This window comes from Rhagoletis zephyria, unplaced genomic scaffold (assembly GCF_001687245.7).
Source record: "Rhagoletis zephyria isolate East Lansing unplaced genomic scaffold, Rhagoletis_zephyria_1.1 Rzeph_scaffold_00342, whole genome shotgun sequence".
NCBI lineage: Eukaryota > Metazoa > Arthropoda > Insecta > Diptera > Tephritidae > Rhagoletis > Rhagoletis zephyria.
Genome location: NW_016157426.1, coordinates 160,787 through 181,038, shown reverse-complemented (window position 1 = coordinate 181,038; position 20,252 = coordinate 160,787). Strand labels below are relative to the sequence as shown.

The window sequence follows — 20,252 nt, the reverse complement described above, 5'->3', positions numbered from 1 at the left end:
AGTGGTTCTCGAGTTATAAAATAAAAAAGACCACCAAAGTTGACAATTTCCCCTATATGATAGTTACTAACTTCAAATCGATATATCTCGATTCCTAGACGTGACCCAGCGAAACGCCGGGCCACGTATAACTTGTTTTTGACCGATATAACATTTCCCGTTGGTTTCATCCCATCCCGATTTTGACTGTCGCATAGTGATATTAACCCGATGCGAGCCCCGTTTTGTAAAATTTTTTGATACAAATATCTCAGAGCCTGTTCAAGGAGATGCCAAGGGTAGATTCTGTGGAAAATCGAAGCGCTCGTAGGCTAAATAAATGTTTTCGAGGTCTCTACCATCAAAAATCCTTGCGAAATTCGGTAAATATGTTTTGGGCGTAAACAGGCTTTTAGATTTTCGTCATTTTTTTCACAATTTCTTTTTTCGACATATCGTACGGATCTCATATATATTCAACTTCATTATGAGTTTCATTTTACTCGAACCGGTTCACTATTCGTTTCCATGTATTTAGTATTGGCGGATGAAAAATTTTCGAGTGAAACTCAGGATAAGGCAAATTTGTTTTCCGACACTAAAGACAGTTCAATCTTCTACTTCTAACCTGTCGGACGCCTCCAATTTGTATTCAATTTACCTTTCACTGAAAACGGGGGTTAAAATAATCAGAAGATCAATTATGTATCGATCAAATTTTGTCTGCAAGTTCACTTCCTGATAAGATACATGTACACCTTGTGATAATCTCCAAGCATAAACTACGTTTATACGTAAGCTATTTGCAAATAAAAATAATTTGCAAATACCTAACTCACTGTTTATTCGATGGTGAAAAATTCTTTTATAATATTGCCTGATTATAAAAAGGCAATGATATGACCATCGAAAAGGAAAATAAAGTTAAAAAAGGCAAGATCTTGATCGTAAAAAGGCAATAAGATGACCATCGAAAAGGCAAACTAACCTAAGAATGGCAGCGTCTTGCGCTTATTTGCAAATAGTACCACTAATCAATACTTATTTGCGTGTTTTAGTTATTTGCAAACAAAAAATTAACTCAGCGTTTATACGTCAAAGTTTACCATTTTGCAAATTGTTATTTGCAAATAATGCGTGCGTATAAACGTAGTAATAGAAACTTGTAATTTACCCGAAGAGTCGGTTTCATTAGTCATTTAACCCGTTACCCGAAAAATTTATACTTTTCGCATTTGCACCATTTTAGAAATTTGCTCGTATCTTGACACCAAATGAATGGCCTACTATCCCGAGTGTATATTAGTTGATAAAAGCGAATTCTAAACAATAGATTTTAAGCATTAAATGTGAAAATTTTTATATATTTTTTTTCTTTTTTCTCATATTTTCTTGAATTTCTCAAACACTTGAGAAAAATAAATGGTCCCATCGTAATCAGCGACCCCGAAAACATTTATTTAGCCTAATAGCGCGTCAATTTTCCAAAAAATATGCCCTTGCCATCTGCTTGAACACGCTCTTAAATATTAGAGCCAAAAATTGTACAAAATGGAGACTCGCATCGGGTTAATATTTGAATTTCGCAACTAGACTAAGTAAGGTGGGTTTTTACAAGTATTCGAAAGTTTTTAGCTATCAGCCTCCAGTAATCTTTATCTATACTATATATAAAATTAAAATCCAAATTTATTGTAAGCGCAAAACAGCCGATGTACTGTGTTGATTTCTATGATTCAAGTTTTAAATTTACATATTTCTACCACAATAGGACACAGTAGTATTCTTAAAATGGAATTTTAATAAGTATGTTTAATTAAAGTAGGGAGTGTCTATTCGCACTTTGCCAGTATCACCAGTGTACCAGTGTCGGACGGCTTCGGCTCTGCCAGTGTACCAGTGTCGGCAGTCTTCGGCTCTGCCAGTGTCGCCAGTTTCACAAGTGTCGCCAGTGTCACCAGTGTCACCAATATCACCAGTGTCGCCAGTGTCACCAGTGTCACCAGTGTACCAGTGTCACCAGTTTCACCAGTGTACCAGTGTCATCAGTGTCGCCAGTTTCACAAGTTTCGCCAGTGTCACCAGTATCACCAGTGTTACCAGTGTACCAGTTTCACCAGTGTGACAGTGTCACCAGTGCAACAGTGTCAGCAGTGTCGCCAGTGTACCAGTGTAACAGTGTAGCCAGTGCCACCAGTGTCGCCAGTATCACCAATTTCACCAGTGCCGCCAGTATCCCCAGTGTCCCCAGTATCAGCAGTTTTCTCCAGTGTCGCCAGTGTCACCACTGTCGCCGGTGTCACCAGTTGCACCAGTGTCGACAGTGTCACCAGTGTACCAGTGACACTGCTGACACCGGCAACACTGGGGACACTGGCTACACTGGTGACACTGGAGAAAACTGGTGACACTGGCGACACTGATGAGACTGGTGACACTGGTTACACTGGCGACACTGCCGGAGCCGAACACTGCCAACACTGGTGAAACTGGTGACACTGGCGACACTGGTGGCACTGGTGAAACTGGCGACACGGTGAAACTGGCGACACTGGTGACAATAGCGACACGGGTGATACAGATGACACTGGCCATACTGGTGAAACTGGTGACACTGGCGACACTTTTGAAATTGGCGACACTGATGAAACTGGCGACACTGGTGAAACTGGTGACACTGGCAGAGCCGAAGACTGCCGACACTGGTGACACTGGTGACACTGGTGAAACTGGTGACACTGGCAGAGCCGAAGACTGCCGACACTGGTGACACTGGTGACACTGGTGAAACTGGTGACACTGGCGACACTGGTACATTGGCGCAGCCGAAGCCGTCGGACACTGGTACACTGGTGACACTGGCATAGTGCGAATAGACACTCCCATTAAAGTATTAAACAAGCATTGCTATACCGTTTGCCTTTCACGCGTTTGTGGTTAGAGAGCATCAACAAACCACATATTGATCTCTATTCTCTCCTCTTTTTATACTTAGCTAGCACAGCGGAAAAATAAAAAAAATAACCTTCCAAGCTTCAGGCATGCGCAAAGCGGAATTTATGTACAAGCAGCGCTGCGTTCAAAACAAACAAACACTGCACATCGTGCATTTCATTTGACAACTGTTTTTTTTTTACTTCTAAGAGCTGTTAGCTGCGATATCGGCACATGTTCACTGCAAGCTTCTTGGTGTGGCTAGGGTTCATTCGATACAAGTAAATACAAGTAAATACTCGATACTTTTCTTTTGATACCAAGTATTTTTTTACTCGACACCTTTTTGTTCGGTATCGAGTAAGTATCGAAAAAAAGTACTTGGTATCGAAGGAGCAATTTCTACTACTTTTATCATTGCAATGGCAACTCAACAAATGACGCCCGTTATTAGAATTTTCGCGAAAAGAGCGGTCATGTAGTAGAGAAAGTAGAAATCGCTTGTCTGGAAAGCATTTAGAAAAGTTGTTGTTTCTTAGCAGTGTGCCCCAAAAGCTATTTTTTTATAAATATTTCATGAATAATATACTTATATGAAGTCATATATGTAATTATAACTAATATTGTTCCTCAGCAATGTACCAAAAGAAACAATACAATTTTTTTTCATAAATAGTTTGTAAACGATGCAGTGCGCTGTTAACTTATAGGGGTGACCTTATGGATAAGTGTCGCATTTTTATTTTTATTTTCAAATTAATTTTAGTTACTTTTTTATTAAAAATATAGTTCATTCCATGACAAAAACCATGTAAATCCAAGTTTCACATTTTGTACAAAAATTAAAAGAAAATCAAAGTTTCACCAAAATTAAACACATTTTATTCAGAATAAAGTGTGGAATTTTGATGAAAACGTACTAGCGCAAAAGAGAAAGCACAAGTTGTCCTTCTTATTATTTACGTTCTTTGATGAAACTTTGTTGATTTGCTTTTCATTTTTGTGCAAAGTTTTAAACTTGGATTAACAAGGTTTTTGTTATGGAATGAACTATATTATTTATAATAAGTAAGAAAGTTTAAGTTCGGGCGGAGCCGAACATTAAATACCCGGCGCAAATATTAAATATATGTTTTCCACCTTTCCGAAAGCTACCGCTACATCGTAATTCGAGGTTTATCAATTTTGAGTAAACTAGCGTCCTTAAATTTCGAAATATTGAAGTCTCAAGCATTTCTAAAATTTACCGTTATATGAAAAGCGGTAATTTTAGTCCGATTTCAATAATTTTGAACGTTTTGCTTTTATGTGGCAAGCACAATAACCATACCGAGTTTGGTATAAATTGTTAGAACGGTTACCGAGATACATATATGTGATCATAAGTGGGCGGTGCCACGCCCATTTCCAAAATTTTATCATAAACGTATTTCTTATTAAAGAATTGCTGCAAGCATCAATTTAGAGTAAATTAGCTTTAAGATTTACTGCTTTATCGAAGATTTCGTATTTCTCTAAATTACCGTTATTTGGGATGTGGGCGTGGTTATTGTCCTATTTTAAAAATTTTCGGCCATTTGGTATGATGTACCAAAGCCAACAACTGTGCCAAGTTTTGAAGAAATCGGTGCAGCGGTTGCCAAGATATACACATGTAACCATAAGTGGGCGTGGCTACGCCCATTTTTCAAAAATTTATAATATTCTTATTTTTCGTCTCAAAATTATTGTAATTATCAATTTTGAGTGAATTATCTTCAGTATTTACTAAAATATCGCAGTTTTCGTATTTCTGAAAATTACCGTTATTACCGATTTTGCCCATTTTCAATACCATCCGTCCTACGGCCGAAGGAAGCACACGTACCAAGTTTCGTTACGATATCTTAATTTTTACTCGAGTTATCGTGTACACGGACGGACAAGTGCGCTCGGGTATAAAAAAAGTGAATAAAACTAATTTGAAAATAAAAACAAAAATAAAAATCGGAAACCTATCCATATTGGGTTACCTATACACTCATATGACTGAAAAAATTATAACCAATACTGTTCCTTTGTAATGTGCCACGAATATTAATTAATAATTATTTTGTATTCCTACTAAATAACTTAAATATATACGTTTTCTATACCTGCAACTTTATTGGCTTTTTATTTGATTTTGACATACAATGTTTTTTAAACCATGATAAGACGTAATCATACGACCTTTTACAACAAAAAAGGGAAGTATCTCTCGAAAGAGAAGATGAAAACAATTCAAGTAAGTGCTCGATACTTTGACGATACTGAGTAGGTATCGATAATTTCAGTCTTTTGAGTACAAGTACTCATTAGAGTGATACCTTAGTGGTATCGATTGAACCCTAGATGTGGCATACATACATTGATCTTCAGCTTTTCCTTTATTTCATAAAGATGAAGTTCGTGAAAAAACAAATTGCCGCTGCGCAGCATAAACCTAATTTTACATCGCTGTAGTAGTATGTACAATAAATAACAGCGAAGAGATATCTGCTTCGCTTCATGCAAATTCTGCACGATACAAAACTCAACTATATTAATTCAACAGATCAATCGAATTAGATTCTTATACATGCATACATATTTACATAAGTATGTTCAAATTAGAATTGATATGGTCAAGTAATTTAGCCCTGTTCTTTATGGGAATCCTGCCTCTGTCACAACGGCAATAACGCAAATTTATGTTTTTTCACATTCAATTGTGAAATAACACAAATTTGCTCTATTTCATTTCTCGACGAGCAATAAGACCAACTTTTCAACTTAACAATTTGAGAAATAAAGCAAAATAGTGCACATATGTAGGTAGTCACCCAGTTACATTTGACAAAAAGTAGTACATGAACAAGTTAAATGGACGGATTTGTACGTATACAATTTTGAAATTGCCCAGCGCCGCGACGGTCCGTGTTCGCGCGCCGCCCCGCATCACCCCCGCTGCGCCTCGTTCGACGTCGCTTTCGACGGCGCGCACGCGTCCCCCGCCCCCCTCCCCTCCTTTCGCAATTATGCACTAATAAATAACTATATATATAAATAATAATAATAACACTAAAATGACACTAGTTCACTTCTGAAACTGCTTTTTAATATCCAAGCAATGGGAATTATTGCGTATGGTGTTATTGCATGCACTATTTCGTATAGCATGTTCGCTTCGCCTTCGTAAACGTAATCCCCATTTCGGATATGGTGAAACAAGTGATGATAATGCAGAAATTTTAACTGAATATAAAACTCAAAACAAAATTCTTTGTGTTATATGCTGCGAACAGGAACGGCAGCTTTTGTTTGTTCCATGCCATGGCGGAATTATACCCGGTGAAGTAATTAGAGCGAGAAGAAAGATTTGACAATGCCTTATTTGAAAATTTGTCTTTAAAATTTTACTATAAGGCAGCCGAATGATAGAAAGTAAAGCGAGAAAGCTGTTTTATAACTTCACCTGTTTATTGCGCCATGGTTCCATGCAAACGTTTTAAGGTTTTCTAGCAATGTTTTCAACACATTTAAAAAAGCATGCAGATAAAATTCATGCAAAAGTGCTATGTCCAATTTGCTGAACACCTATTAAATACGACTCTTTTCCTATATTTTGTTAGACTTTTCATAAGTAAAAATATTTTGTGAATATTACTTTCTTCCTATGAATTAAATCACATTTTTTGTTTAATTGTATTTTTGGAGTAAACAAAGTTATTTTTCCTTCTGTCAGTAAACTGTTTTTGTTACAAATAGTATAAATTAGCAATGGGAAATAAGGCAAAATTGGTTTTATTTCCAACCTTTGTTGGTACTCAGATTTTGGTATTATTTCCCTTTTAAAAGTGAAATAAAGAAAGTTTTGCGTTATTACCGTTTGTGTTACGAAAAATTTAAAATTACAAACGTTTTTAACGCAAAAATATATTTCCTACTAAAAATAAAAATTAAGTATATTGTATGTGTAATTTTGCTTTACGCGAGAAATTTGGTATGTAAAAGTAAACAGGCACTGTTTAATTTTATTAACACGGTATGTAAATTTGCACACTCTCTTAGTATATGTTAATTTAAACAAAAAAAATTTAGAGCAAATTTTAAACATTTTATGTGTAACTGTACGCCTCCACATGAGCTAAAACTTAAAGCTGGAACACCATTAATCCTTTTGCGCAACCTTAAGCCACCCGAGTTCTTTTCACAATCTTATAAGGCAAAAATTTTGACCGGTCCGGCAATGGTAGAAATAATGATGATTCCAAGGATACCAATGATCCCAACGGATTTTCCACTTACGTTTAAACGTGTCCAGTTTCCAGTTAAGACATGCTTTGCCAATACCATCAATAAGTCCCAAGGGCAAACCTTTAACGTTGTCGGCACTGATCTTCGTAACGAAGTTTTTACGCATGGCCAACTACATGTGCACTTTCACGTACTGGTTTATGAGATAATCCAACTTTTTTATTCCCGGAAATAGAAATGAAACGCAAAACGTTGTTTTTACTGAAGTGTACAACAACCAAAATTTAAATAACTCTATTTTATATTCTACATACTTCTAATTTATGTTGTAGACTCCTTATGTGAAACAAGTGAGAAAGTCTAAGTTCAGGCGGAGCCGAACATTAAATACCCGGCGCAAGTATTAAATATATGTTTTTCACCTTTCCGAAAGCTACCGCTACCATGGTAAGCCGGGGTGTATCAATTTTGAGTAAATTAGCGTCCTTAAATTTCGACAAATTGCAGTTTCAAGCACTTCTGAAATTTACCGTTATATAAAAAGCGGCCTCAATTGTAATCCGATTTCAATAATTTTCAACGCTTTGCTTCTATGTTGCAAGCACAATAACCACACTGAGTTTGGTACAAATTGGTAGAACGGTTACCGAGGTACATATATGTGATTTTAAGTGGACAGTGCCACGCCCATTTTCCAAAATTTTATCATAACCATGTTTTTCGGTAGAGTTGTTTGCAAGCATCAATTTTGAATAAATTAGCTTTAATATTTACTTATTTATCGAATATTTCGTATTTCTCTAAATTACCGTTATATGGGATGCGGGCGTGGTTATTGTCCGATTTTGAAAATTTTCGGCTATTTGGTGTGTTGTACTAAGGCCAACAGCTGTGCCAAGATTGGAACAAATTGGTGAAACGGTTAGCAAGATATACACATGTGACCATAAGTGGGCGTGGCTACGCCTATTTTCCAAAAATTTATAATATTCTCATTTTTCGTCTAAAACTTATTGTAAATATCAATTTTGAGTGAATAAAATTAAGTAGTTAATAAAATATCGCAGTTTTCGTATTTCTGGAAATTACCGTTATATGGGAGGTAGGCGTGGTTATTGTCCCATTTTCAATACCATCCGTCCTACGCCAGAAAGAAGTGCACGTACCAAGTTTCGTTAAGATATCTAAATTTTTACTCGAGTTATCGTGTGTACAGACGGACGGACAGACAGCCACCGCTTAATCGATTTCTCTTTTCATTCTGATCATTTATGTATACATTTTTCTATATCTATATCGATTCGGTTTGCCTGTTATAAACAACCGTTATGTGAACAAAGTTATAATATCCTTGTGCACAAGTACGCTCGGGTATAAAAATATAAAANTTAAGTGGACAGTGCCACGCCCATTTTCCAAAATTTTATCATAACCATGTTTTTCGGTAGAGTTGTTTGCAAGCATCAATTTTGAATAAATTAGCTTTAATATTTACTTATTTATCGAATATTTCGTATTTCTCTAAATTACCGTTATATGGGATGCGGGCGTGGTTATTGTCCGATTTTGAAAATTTTCGGCTATTTGGTGTGTTGTACTAAGGCCAACAGCTGTGCCAAGATTGGAACAAATTGGTGAAACGGTTAGCAAGATATACACATGTGACCATAAGTGGGCGTGGCTACGCCTATTTTCCAAAAATTTATAATATTCTCATTTTTCGTCTAAAACTTATTGTAAATATCAATTTTGAGTGAATAAAATTAAGTAGTTAATAAAATATCGCAGTTTTCGTATTTCTGGAAATTACCGTTATATGGGAGGTAGGCGTGGTTATTGTCCCATTTTCAATACCATCCGTCCTACGCCAGAAAGAAGTGCACGTACCAAGTTTCGTTAAGATATCTAAATTTTTACTCGAGTTATCGTGTGTACAGACGGACGGACAGACAGCCACCGCTTAATCGATTTCTCTTTTCATTCTGATCATTTATGTATACATTTTTCTATATCTATATCGATTCGGTTTGCCTGTTATAAACAACCGTTATGTGAACAAAGTTATAATATCCTTGTGCACAAGTACGCTCGGGTATAAAAATATAAAATACATTCATACACACATATCGAGCCCTAACCGCCCAAATAACGTAAGCTAAATTTTTTCAAAATCTTCTTTTTCATGCAGAAATATGCCTTGTTGCATCAAAAAAAAAAATTTGGAAAAAATTTCGGTTACGTTATTTTGGCGGTTAGCGCTCGATACGTATATTTCAAAGCCTTTTATTATAAAAATTTTTAAGGACGGACAGATGAATTATGGATACTAATAAAAGCAACATTCTTCCCCTGAAGAGGTTTTCCCATTTGAGTTTCAATACGCTTTCTCCTTAACTTTGATGCAAAATTGATCACGAGGCTTCGCGAAGCACGCCGGGTATTACCTAGTACTATATGAAAATGAGTTGCTGTTCGTGTGTTATCGCAACACTCAAGAACGGCTTAGCGGATTATTTCGTTTTGTTTCTTTCTATCTGTGGAAGGTTTTTAAGGAGAAAATTAATTTTAAAATTAGAAAAATAGTGCTGCCAGATAGCTGAAATATCAGAAAAAAAAATTAAATATAAATAAGCCGCAATAACGCTCTTTAACTGAGAATGTATAAAAAAAGAATCGGTCCAGCGCCTTCGTCTTGACTTGCGGGCTGTGTCGGTGCCACAGGCACTAAACTTAAACGTAGAATACGTGATATTATTAAGATCACATTTAAGTTAAAAACGGTACATGAAACATCATTTTGATTGTATTGAATTGATACCCATAATAATTGCTGTGACTTACTAAATAATTTGAGTTTACCTTTTTAAACAGGTTGTAGCCCTCTTTAATATTCTAAATATTCAAACTAAGGATATCTTGCCACTTGAATTTAACTTATGCATATTTTAATTAAATTCTAATTTTAAAAGAGGTGGCAACCCTATTCAAAATATTTTAAAACCAAAACCTTGTTAAACCTTTTTCGACTGATACACATATTGCGATACATATTTAAATTGTGTAATTCCCTTAATTCAAGTTCAGTTTAATTTCAAAAACATAAAGTTCAGAAAAAAACATTTTTAACATATGTCAATTTATACCCATACTTTAATAATTCATTTGACTTACTTAATAATTTGAGTTTAACTTTTTACACACACCCTCTTTAATGTTATAAATGCTCAAACTAAATATTTCTTAATACTCCTTTGTTTGACGCCAATATTTCATATCATATAATTTAATTTAATTCGACCTTTCAAACAGATGGAAATCCTGTCAAAAATATTTTTAAACCAAAACCTCGTTAAACCTTTTTTGTCTGACTGTTGTATTGGGATACATATTTAAATTATCTAATACTCTTAATTCAAATTTAATTTAATTATAAAATCAGGTGGCAATCCTCCTACATGTAGTTTGAAAATGAAGTCTTTTTGATTTATATTCATATTGAGGTAATTTATTTAACGTATTGTTCATATTGAATTTAACTTTGTAACAAGATGGCCACCCTCTGCAAGATATTTTCAAACCACAACCTCTTTCGTCTGACATCCATATCAGGATAAACATTTAAATTTTCAGCCCTTATTTAAGTCGAACTCTCTTTTAGAAACAGGTGGCAACCCTCCTACATATAATTAAGAAATAAAGCCTTTTCAAACCATTTTGATCGATACTCATAGTGTAATAATTGATTTAACTTAAAAATAATTTCAATTTAATTTGTTTATCAGGTGGAACTCTTTTTGAAAAAATAAGAAGTTATTGCACATCCACATGCCAAGCCCGTTAATTAGATACCTCATTTTATAAAATCTAACGATCGGAACAAATATTATATGACGAAAAAGTTTTCGCGTATTATGCATTCATGTGTACATAAATACATACATACATACATTAAACTACATACGCTGAGAGTAAGATATAAATATTGCGCAATCTGTGATTTTGTATGGAAAGCCATTTATGCCCATATATTTGAATCAAATAAACACACTTAGAAGTTATCAACCAATACTTCCCATATACCAAACGAAAGAAAAAAAAGGATCAGTGCAGGGCCTTCGCCTTCACCTGCGGGCTGTATCGGAGTCACAGCCGCTAAACTAAAAAGTAGAATACGTGATAATAATAAGAGCATATTCAGGTTAAAAACTGTACATTACTCTTGAGTTTATTCGATTAAATTTCGAAACCATTTCTAAACTGGTGGCAGCCCTTTTTAATACTCTTAGTGTTTAAGCTAAATATTTCCTAATACTCTTTCATTTGACACCCATATTTTTTATATTTCATACAGTAACTTCTGTATAATTTAAATAAGTTAAGATTTTAACAATGGCAAAATATTAAATATTTAAAATATTTTCAACAAAAAATATTTTTTCAACTACACTCTTGTTAAGGCCTTTTCGTATGACACCAAAATATACATACAGTGAAACCCGCTTAAGTACCCGCCCGCTTAAGTACCCGCCCGCTTAAGTACCTAACCCGCTTAAGTAACCAACATTTTTGGGTACCGTGAATATTTTAATGTAATCTGAAGAAAACCCCTCTTTTAAGTACCTCCCCGCTTATTTATCCAACCCGCCTAAGTACGTAAATTTTTCGTAGCCCATTTACCATTTTACTTATAATTTTCCCCTTCTAAGTGCTCCCGCAACACGTTCGGCAAAAAAATTAAAGCATCAATGGCAATTTTTAGCCACTTTTTTGTGAAATTTCGGCGGAAACGATTTTTATATAAGACTGTCGTGCCACACTTTATCGAATGCTTGTGCCACATCGAAAAAAATTGCAGAGCAGAACTCTCTGAGCTCAAATTCCCTTCTGATTTCATTTGTAATTCAATTAACTTCTTCAATTGTACTATGTTTTTCTCGGAAACCAAATTGGTGTGCTGGTATTAAATTGTGTTCATGGAGAGAGGGAGATATCTTTGATAGGAGTACTTTTTCGAATACTTTGGAAAGACAGGGCAGTAAGCATATTGGTCTGTACGAGGACGGCTGTGTTGCGTCTTTTCCAGGTTTGGCTATCATGATTGTCTTTGACCTTTTCCATGATTTCGGAAAGTAACCAAATTTGAGGATAACGTTGAAAAGCTCAGAAAGAATTGCTAGTGCTAGTGAGTTATAAAATCAGCAGCCGACGATTTCTTTGGATTAATCTGCTTTACTAAAGCTTTTACTTCTAAAGAGTTCATTTTGCTAGGTGTGTATAGCTCATTTGCATTTTTGGTTAGCCGTGGCAGCCTGAAGTTGTTCGTTGGGCAGTTTGGCTGAAACACATTATTTAAATGGTTTGAAAAACACTCGGCTCTCTCCTGTTCACTACGATTCCTGGTGCCACTTTGGTTCCTAAATGGCATTTCTGTAGCCACTGGAGGTTTGAAGTATTTAGCGATTTCCATGGAGAATATCTTTCAGTAGGATTTGGGGAAAGCTTCTTAATGTACCTTTGCAAGTTGCGATCCTCGGCACATTTGAGTGCTTGTTTCAGTTTTCTACTGGCAGCTTTATACAGTAGCTGTGAGGTTGGTTAGCGATGGCTCTGCCACTGTCTTCTTAAGCGCCATTTTTCTGCCACAATTTCTTCTATTTCGGTATTTGTAACTGATGTAGGCGTTGGTGGTACTTGGAATTATTTCGGTGTTGCCAAGCCAGCAGCTGAAGTAAATGTTTCCCATTTAATTTAATGTGATTACTGATGTACTTTTTATATTTAAGCCAGTTGGTGTTATTTGAAGTTAGACGAGGCTTAATCTCGATGTTTTGGGGTTGTTCATATAGTTTTATTATTATAGGAGAGTGATCGGATGATAGTTAAGCTATAGTTTCTGCTGTTATGTTATTTCTGTCTATGTTTCTTGTAATTGCGAAATATTTTAGGTCTGGTATCTTCTTTACATCAGTGGGCTAGTATGTGGGTTTACCAGGAGATTTGACCTCTTGTCTATTATGCCTGTTTATAATAGTATTGTATAACTGTCGCCCTTTTGGGTTAATAAACAAAGTTTGTCACCTAGTCGCCTCCTGCCAGGAATCTATTACCCAGGCTATCAAAGAAATCTTTGAAGTTATTTTCAGAAATTAAAAATCATGGTGAGTAAAAAATAGCCCACAGATTCAAGTCTCTGTCGCGGTTTCGAAAGCATATGGGTGTTTCCATGAAAATGTCAACCAGGACTGAAAAAATAAAAATAACTGAAAAGGGGTTTTAAGACGAATCATTAAGAGAAAAATACTCGAATTTTTATATTATAGAAGTATTTCAGCTTATTGGAATTTTAAAACTCAAAAATGGAAGAGTAAAATTAAATGTCTCTTCGACTCAGTTTTCTCTAATGAAATGAACTATTTCTCTTTCCTATTAACTAAATTAAGAGATTTGAAACATTACAATTACATCATAAAATCAAATTTGCAATAACAACTAACTATAAAAATGAGAAAAAGGAGAAGTTAGAGCTCGAATAACGGTAATTTTTTAATTTGCTTCTGATAGTATTCTAATGTCGCGTACGTTATGCAAAAACATTGATTGTCTATGTCATTTGTATATTGGCAGTCGCAGGTAATGCAGATTACAATTCTTAAGCGAGAATTCTTCCAGCTAAAGATATACAGTAAAATTTTCTTTCCAACCGAAGTAAAAAAAAATTATTACCCTTTAAAGTTTGTCGTATACGTTGTTGTAAGTAAGAAAATTTCAATCAAATACATCAAAACCAATGTTAATTGCAAATTTTCCATTTAAATTATTTAGAATAGTTGTAAAATAATGAAACGGTGGCGAGAAGAGTTCTCAATAAATACATTTTATTACTTACGAGAAAAATTGTCGCGTACGTTATGTCGCGTACGTTATTGTTTTCTTCTCTTAAAATATGAAAGGATTGTAAAGGTACATTATTTAGCTTAGTTTAGGAATTTTTAAAGAAAAGAAAACCTCCCATGATTCGCAGGCTTTCGCATATATGCGTGTTTCCATGAAAATGTAAACCGAAAATGCAAACAAATGAATTCAAACGGCTTTATAACTTTAAATTTCGTATTCAGATGGCGGAAAAAGGTTTTGAAAACGCGAAACGGTGGAGAGAAGAACTGCTTTTGAATCTAGAATGCTGTGCTTTAGGCGATTTCTAATCAGCACCACTGTGCCTCCATTAGAATTACCATCTGGATGATTTGTGGCATAGAATTTGGATCTAGGTATAGAGAAATTATATTTGTTTGTTAAATGTGTCTCGGACAGAAGCATAACATCTATATTCAGTTAGAAATTGGCTGATTTCTAATCTATGCTGGTTTACACCATTAGCGTTCCATAAGCAAATTTTCAACTCACTCATTTTTTATTCACTAAAATTTGCAACAATTGGTTTTGAGCCTTTATGAGGTCTTGAATCATGTTCTGCATACACTGGGTAAGATTCAATATCATTCCTTCTAAGCCACCAGTTTGGGGGGTTCGACTGCATTTGTTCTGTATGGCTGACTTCCAAAACGTCGATTGCTTTGCATACGTACAATGTATAATTTTCCATAACGCGGAACTACAAAATGTTTACAATGTATACTTTTCCAAAACGCATCCGAACAGTTATCGAAACGCATCGCTAGAGCAATCAGCGCATCAGAAACAAAGTTGATGCTTCGTTTGTTATTGGTTACCATTGGTGTTTTAAATATGGAAAATTCAGAAAAATTGTTCATTGCTCTATTCAATATTTAAAGTATGCAATGTCTATGGTTGCAATGTGTCGCAATTCTGCATATACAACAGTTTGGATAGTATAACAGTATCCAAACATTGTATTGATACGTTTTGGAAGTCAGCCTATTATTCTTTTGAATATTTGCAGATGTTTCTTGATTGGAGTTTGATGTCGCCGTGCTTGACTGCGTTGTTAATTTTAATGCGCTGGCAAAAGAAACGTTGGGAACTCGCAGCGCGTTGCAAAAAAGGCTCCTAGTGTAGTGGTTGATGGCGTGAGGTGTTGGTATGTATGAGAGCTAGTTGGAGTGATGGAAGAGCATACGGCTATGTTGCGCTGATTCATGCGAGACTTTGAGTCTTTGTATACAGGGCATCCCTATAATTGGCGGTGTGGTTACCTCAGCAATTACTGCATTTCTTTACAGCCACATCAGTTTTGATAGCCTTGCTAGAAGCGGAAGCGTCAAGATCGTCGCAGGCAACACACACTGGGCGCAAGGTGCAATATGTTCTGGTATGGGCAAATTCTTGACAATTTGTGCACTGTACGGGACCGTTTCGCCGCGTTTAGGCTCCTCCACTGTTATTCTTCGGTGTGGAAGGTATCGTAAGTTGTAGATTGGGTGTACTGCGTTTTTATTTATTGGCTTTATTTCTGGCTTAAGTTCTACCTTAAACATAGGCTGAGCGATTTTTACTGTGTTGATAGTATTGACAACATTTTTAACAGAAAATCTTGCCTTATCTAGAGCATGAGCTATATCACTAATGGGTACACTTGATTATATACCTCTTATTACTACTTACAGTCCTCTGCTGCTTTTCAGCTGGTATGTATAGAAGTTTTTCTTATGGCCATTAAGGCGTTTGGTTACCAACCGATAATTTTCTTCAGTAAGAATCCGAAGTTTGGTCTCTTTAATGTTGCCCTTGGTAATTGGTGATACGTGGAACGTATTGTCTCCAATAAGCTGAATCAATTTATTAACGAGCTCACTACAGTTTTGCTCTCGTAAATAAATTGGGGGCGGTTTGAGTTTGGGTTGGGCTTTGGAAACTTCATTGGGCTCTTTGTCACATTCATTGTTCAGAAGCGCAAACGTATTTCCCAGTGAGTGGTTTTCGTTTTTGCAATTTTTGATAGATTTGCAATTTTTTGATTCTGTGGGCTTAATTTTCGTTTGACTTGTATGTACCTATGTACCTATCAATATCCGTTTGAGTCAATGTACGCGTTATTGGATTATGTAGGTCAACTTGCACTGCGTTGCGTTGCTTGGCTGGTTGGTGCCGATATACCCGTTTGTGTAGGTGTGGGCGAACAGCGTTGTGATACCGCAGTCATTGCTGAAGTCGTGATTGTAGTCGTTGTTGTGAGAGCTGCGCTTACCGTTGTTACTATGCTTGTTGCTAAGCTAGTGCTTGGTTGTTGCGTTAGAACAACTTGGTCTACCAGAGACATTGGCGACTGTGCATGCCAATATGTAATTTACGAGGTTTGAGGGGAGGGAGACAACGATTTATCGCGATCACCATTGTTTGTGGGAGAAACGAACGAAAAGTAAGCATTTCGTCGCTCCGCTGAATGCTTTCGGTCAGCTTCTGTTACGGCAATGTTAATTTCACTGCACTTAGGGCCGGAGCTGCTTTTTTCTATTGCACGTTGGCACATTTAATTGAATTTCTTGCTGTATCGCGAAAATAAAGAAAACAGTAGTTTATAATTTTAGGCAAATAAGCAGCAGGCTTATTTATGCCTAGTATTGTCTTTTCTCGTTGGTTTTGTTCTTTTTTCTTTGCTAATTATTGTCAATTTCTCCGTGGAGCGATTAAAAACACGTTCGCACAAGTTGACAGTTACTTGTATCATTTATTTAAATGTTTATCTTGTGGCAATCCTTTTCAACAAACCGTTACTGCACATCTATTGGCCAAGGCTTTTAATCTGATACCTTATTTTTTAAAATCGAACTAACGGTACAGATCTGATGATATGACAAAAAAGTTTTCGCGTATTATGCACACATATGTATGTATACATATAAATATGGATGTACAATGTACATATGTGTAATATGTATGTATGGGGAGATACATGAGGCATTTCATATCACCGCGGTCACCTCTGTGTAGGGTTGCCAGACGTATTGCTTTTGGAAGTAAACGTACTCCTTTTTATTGTAATGTACTCCCTTGTACTCAAAAAAAAAAAATATCTGGAAATGTACTCCTTTCTTAGTTTTGTACTTCTTTTGTACTCCTTTTTCCAACTATTAATATTTTATCATATACAGGGTGTAAAATAATAACTCTTGCACAGGTTTTATTGAAAAATAAAAGGGAACTTTGTAGATTTTGCAAAAAAAGTAGTTTATTGGTAATTATCCACAGATTTTACATAAATTGTATTAATGAGTTTTTAAATTTTAACCTTCATTTGCGTTTACCAGCGGTAAATACTTTGAGAGAAAAGCTCAAGCGGCACGCAAGTCTTCGTCGGTTACTTTATTACATATCTTCTGTAACCATAGGCTAATTTCCCCCATTTGGATCCTTTATACTCCGTCTTTTGTCCAACATAAGGCCTCATACTCAGCAATCGAAAAGACTCGGAACTGGTGACTAGGAGGCCATTCATTCGACCAACCCCATACCTATACAGTTTTCTTTCTTTTTTTTATACAAAATCTAAGAAAAAATACACCTGAAAAAAGCATGTACTTATCTTCCAAAGCTGGCAAATGGAAATAAGGATTAAAATTTTAAAACTAATTAATAAAATTAAAGTAAACTATTTATAAAGTTAGCAAAAAATACTTTTTTTCGCCACATTTTTAAAGAACTCTTTTATTTTTCGAAAAACCTTTGCGACAGTTATTATTTTGCGCCCTGTACGTTGCCATTCATATTGTGGCAAACACTAATTAGTAAGCAAAGTTAAGTGTGATAGTGAAAAGGGGTAGCAAGGCAGGTAGGTGCAGGGCACTCGGGTATAAATATAAATTAACAAAATTGCCATAAATTCAGGAATAGCCTGGAATTCTTTTGTAGAATTTAGTTATTTATTTTTAACATTTATTGTTGCTTTAAAAAAGATTTATATGATATCCGATTTTGTTTGTACCTAAATAATTGTAATTTGTAACAATAAATTGCACAAAAAAAAATAAAACAGAAGTTATACTCCTTTTTTAAGTTTTGTACTGCTTTTTCCTATCGAAAATAGAAATGTACTCCTTTCTCCGTTTCAGAATCTGTCAACCCTACCTCTGTGTGCGACCTCTAAGGATTTGGATGAAAGTTGAAGAGATTAAAGATCTAGGGGACATAAATATACGTGCTACACATTTTGCCGATTTGAAGTAGGATTACATATTTACACAGGACTTAAATTTTAAGAAAACGTCGTACATACCTTTCTCAAATTGTTGTATCTTGGAAACCTATTAACGAAACTTAATGAAAACCAGTAAGAAAGTCTAAATTCGGGCGGAGCCGAACATTAAATAAACGTCGCAAGTATTAAATATATATTTTTCACCTTTCCGAAAGCTCCCGCTACATGGTTAGCCGGGGCGTACCAATTTTGAGTAAATTAGCATCCTTAAATTTCGAAATAATGAAGTTTCAAGTTTCAAGTTTAGTCCGATCTCAATAATTTTCAACGTTTTTCTTTTACGTGGCAAGAAAAATACGAAGGGGTATGGACTCTAGCTCGTCTAACGCTCGAGCAATATGATAAATAGGCATTGAAATTGTATGAAATTGTATATTTTTGAAAGAGGAAAGGTGTGTAAAAAATAAAAACAAATTAAATAAATCATATTTGGTACACTTGTAGGCTAGTCTGATCTATTATTTGATGGTACAAATAAAAACACATATTTCACCTTCGTTGCCAAACGTTTCGCTCAAATTTCCAGCATCATCAGGGGCGACTATGTTTATTAAGTCCCAAATAAGAAATACAAGGAAAAAACAAAACATGTTGAAATGAATAATACCAGTGGGCATACATGTGTGTGTGACAAGAATTATGGGCTATTGCAAAAAAACATATACACACTCACAATAATATTAAACATTTGTTTCAAAATTTAACATTTATTCCTATATACATAATCAGTACCACTCTCTATGGTAGTCTTGTCATTACTAAATTGTTTATTTTGCTATGCATAACATGTTGTCGGCCGGGTTATCCGTATCTCCTTTTTTGTTGATCGTATTCTCCCTTTTTTGTAATATTCTTAAGCTCTCCAATCTGTATCTCGTCATTTCCCTCTTTTCCTTGTCAATAATCCTAGTGCTAGTGAAATCAGCTGTGTGGCCGCTATTTAAAATCTGCTGGGATAGGGCTGTGCTGTGTTTTTGTTTCCTTATATCTGTTTCATGTTCGGCTATGCGAACACCTAATGCGCATTTTGTTGTCCCTATGTACACTTTACCACAGTTTTCGTTCTCTTTGCCCGTACATTTTATTTCATAAACAAAGTTGTTTTGTTGCTGTATGTCTAGTGTGCTTTTTGTTCTGGTGTAGATTCTAGCTAACGTGTTATTTGTTTTTTAGGCGAGAGTTATATTTTGTTCCTTTAATTTTCTGCGATCAATGTTTTCGCTTAGTTTGGGATGTAAGTAATGCTGTAGTACTTCTTTGGTGTATTTGTTGTTGCTGTGGTTGGCGTTTTATTTTGCTGTGGTCGGGATAATTGTTGCTTTTTAAAATGCTGTGTATTTTTTCTTTGTTGGCTTCGTGAAATTTTTGGTGGCTTATCGTCAGTATTTTGTGTATACAATTTTTCGCTGTGTTTATTTTATATTTAGTTGGTTGGGAGGAGAAATAATTGATCAGGCGACCAGACGACGTTGGTTTGGAGTACCAGTTTAGAACAATATTGTTGTTGTTTTTGTATATACGGACATCAAGGAAAGGTATGATCGCGTTTTCTTCCATTTCCATGATAAACTGAAGTTTGGGGTGGTATTTGTTTAGTCTCTAGAATTATATTCACGTCGTTGAGTTTTGTTATTGCAAAAATATCGTCTACATATTTGGTGATAAACTTAATGTCAATAATGAAGTGTTGTTTCAGCTCCGAGATGGTGTTGTCCAGAAGGTGGTCCATAATGATGTTGGAGATTGTTGGTGAGAGGGGGTTGCCCATTGGCATTCCAAATGTTTGGGTGTATAGTTTGTTATTGCACATGAAGTAGTTGTTATACCCGAGCGCACTTGTGCACAAGGGTATTATAACTTTGTTCACATAACGGTTGTTTGTAACAGGCAAAACGAATCGAGATAGATA

General features: G+C 35.5%; 1 protein-coding gene across 1 annotated transcript in view; it reads right to left on the bottom strand.

Annotated features, from left to right (window-relative positions):
- LOC108359123 (uncharacterized) overlaps positions 1–20,252 on the bottom strand; it is a gene marked incomplete at its 5' end in the record, with an annotated part of 229,837 nt that overhangs the window by 64,331 nt on the left and 145,254 nt on the right. The gene's annotated exons all lie outside the window — the stretch shown is intronic.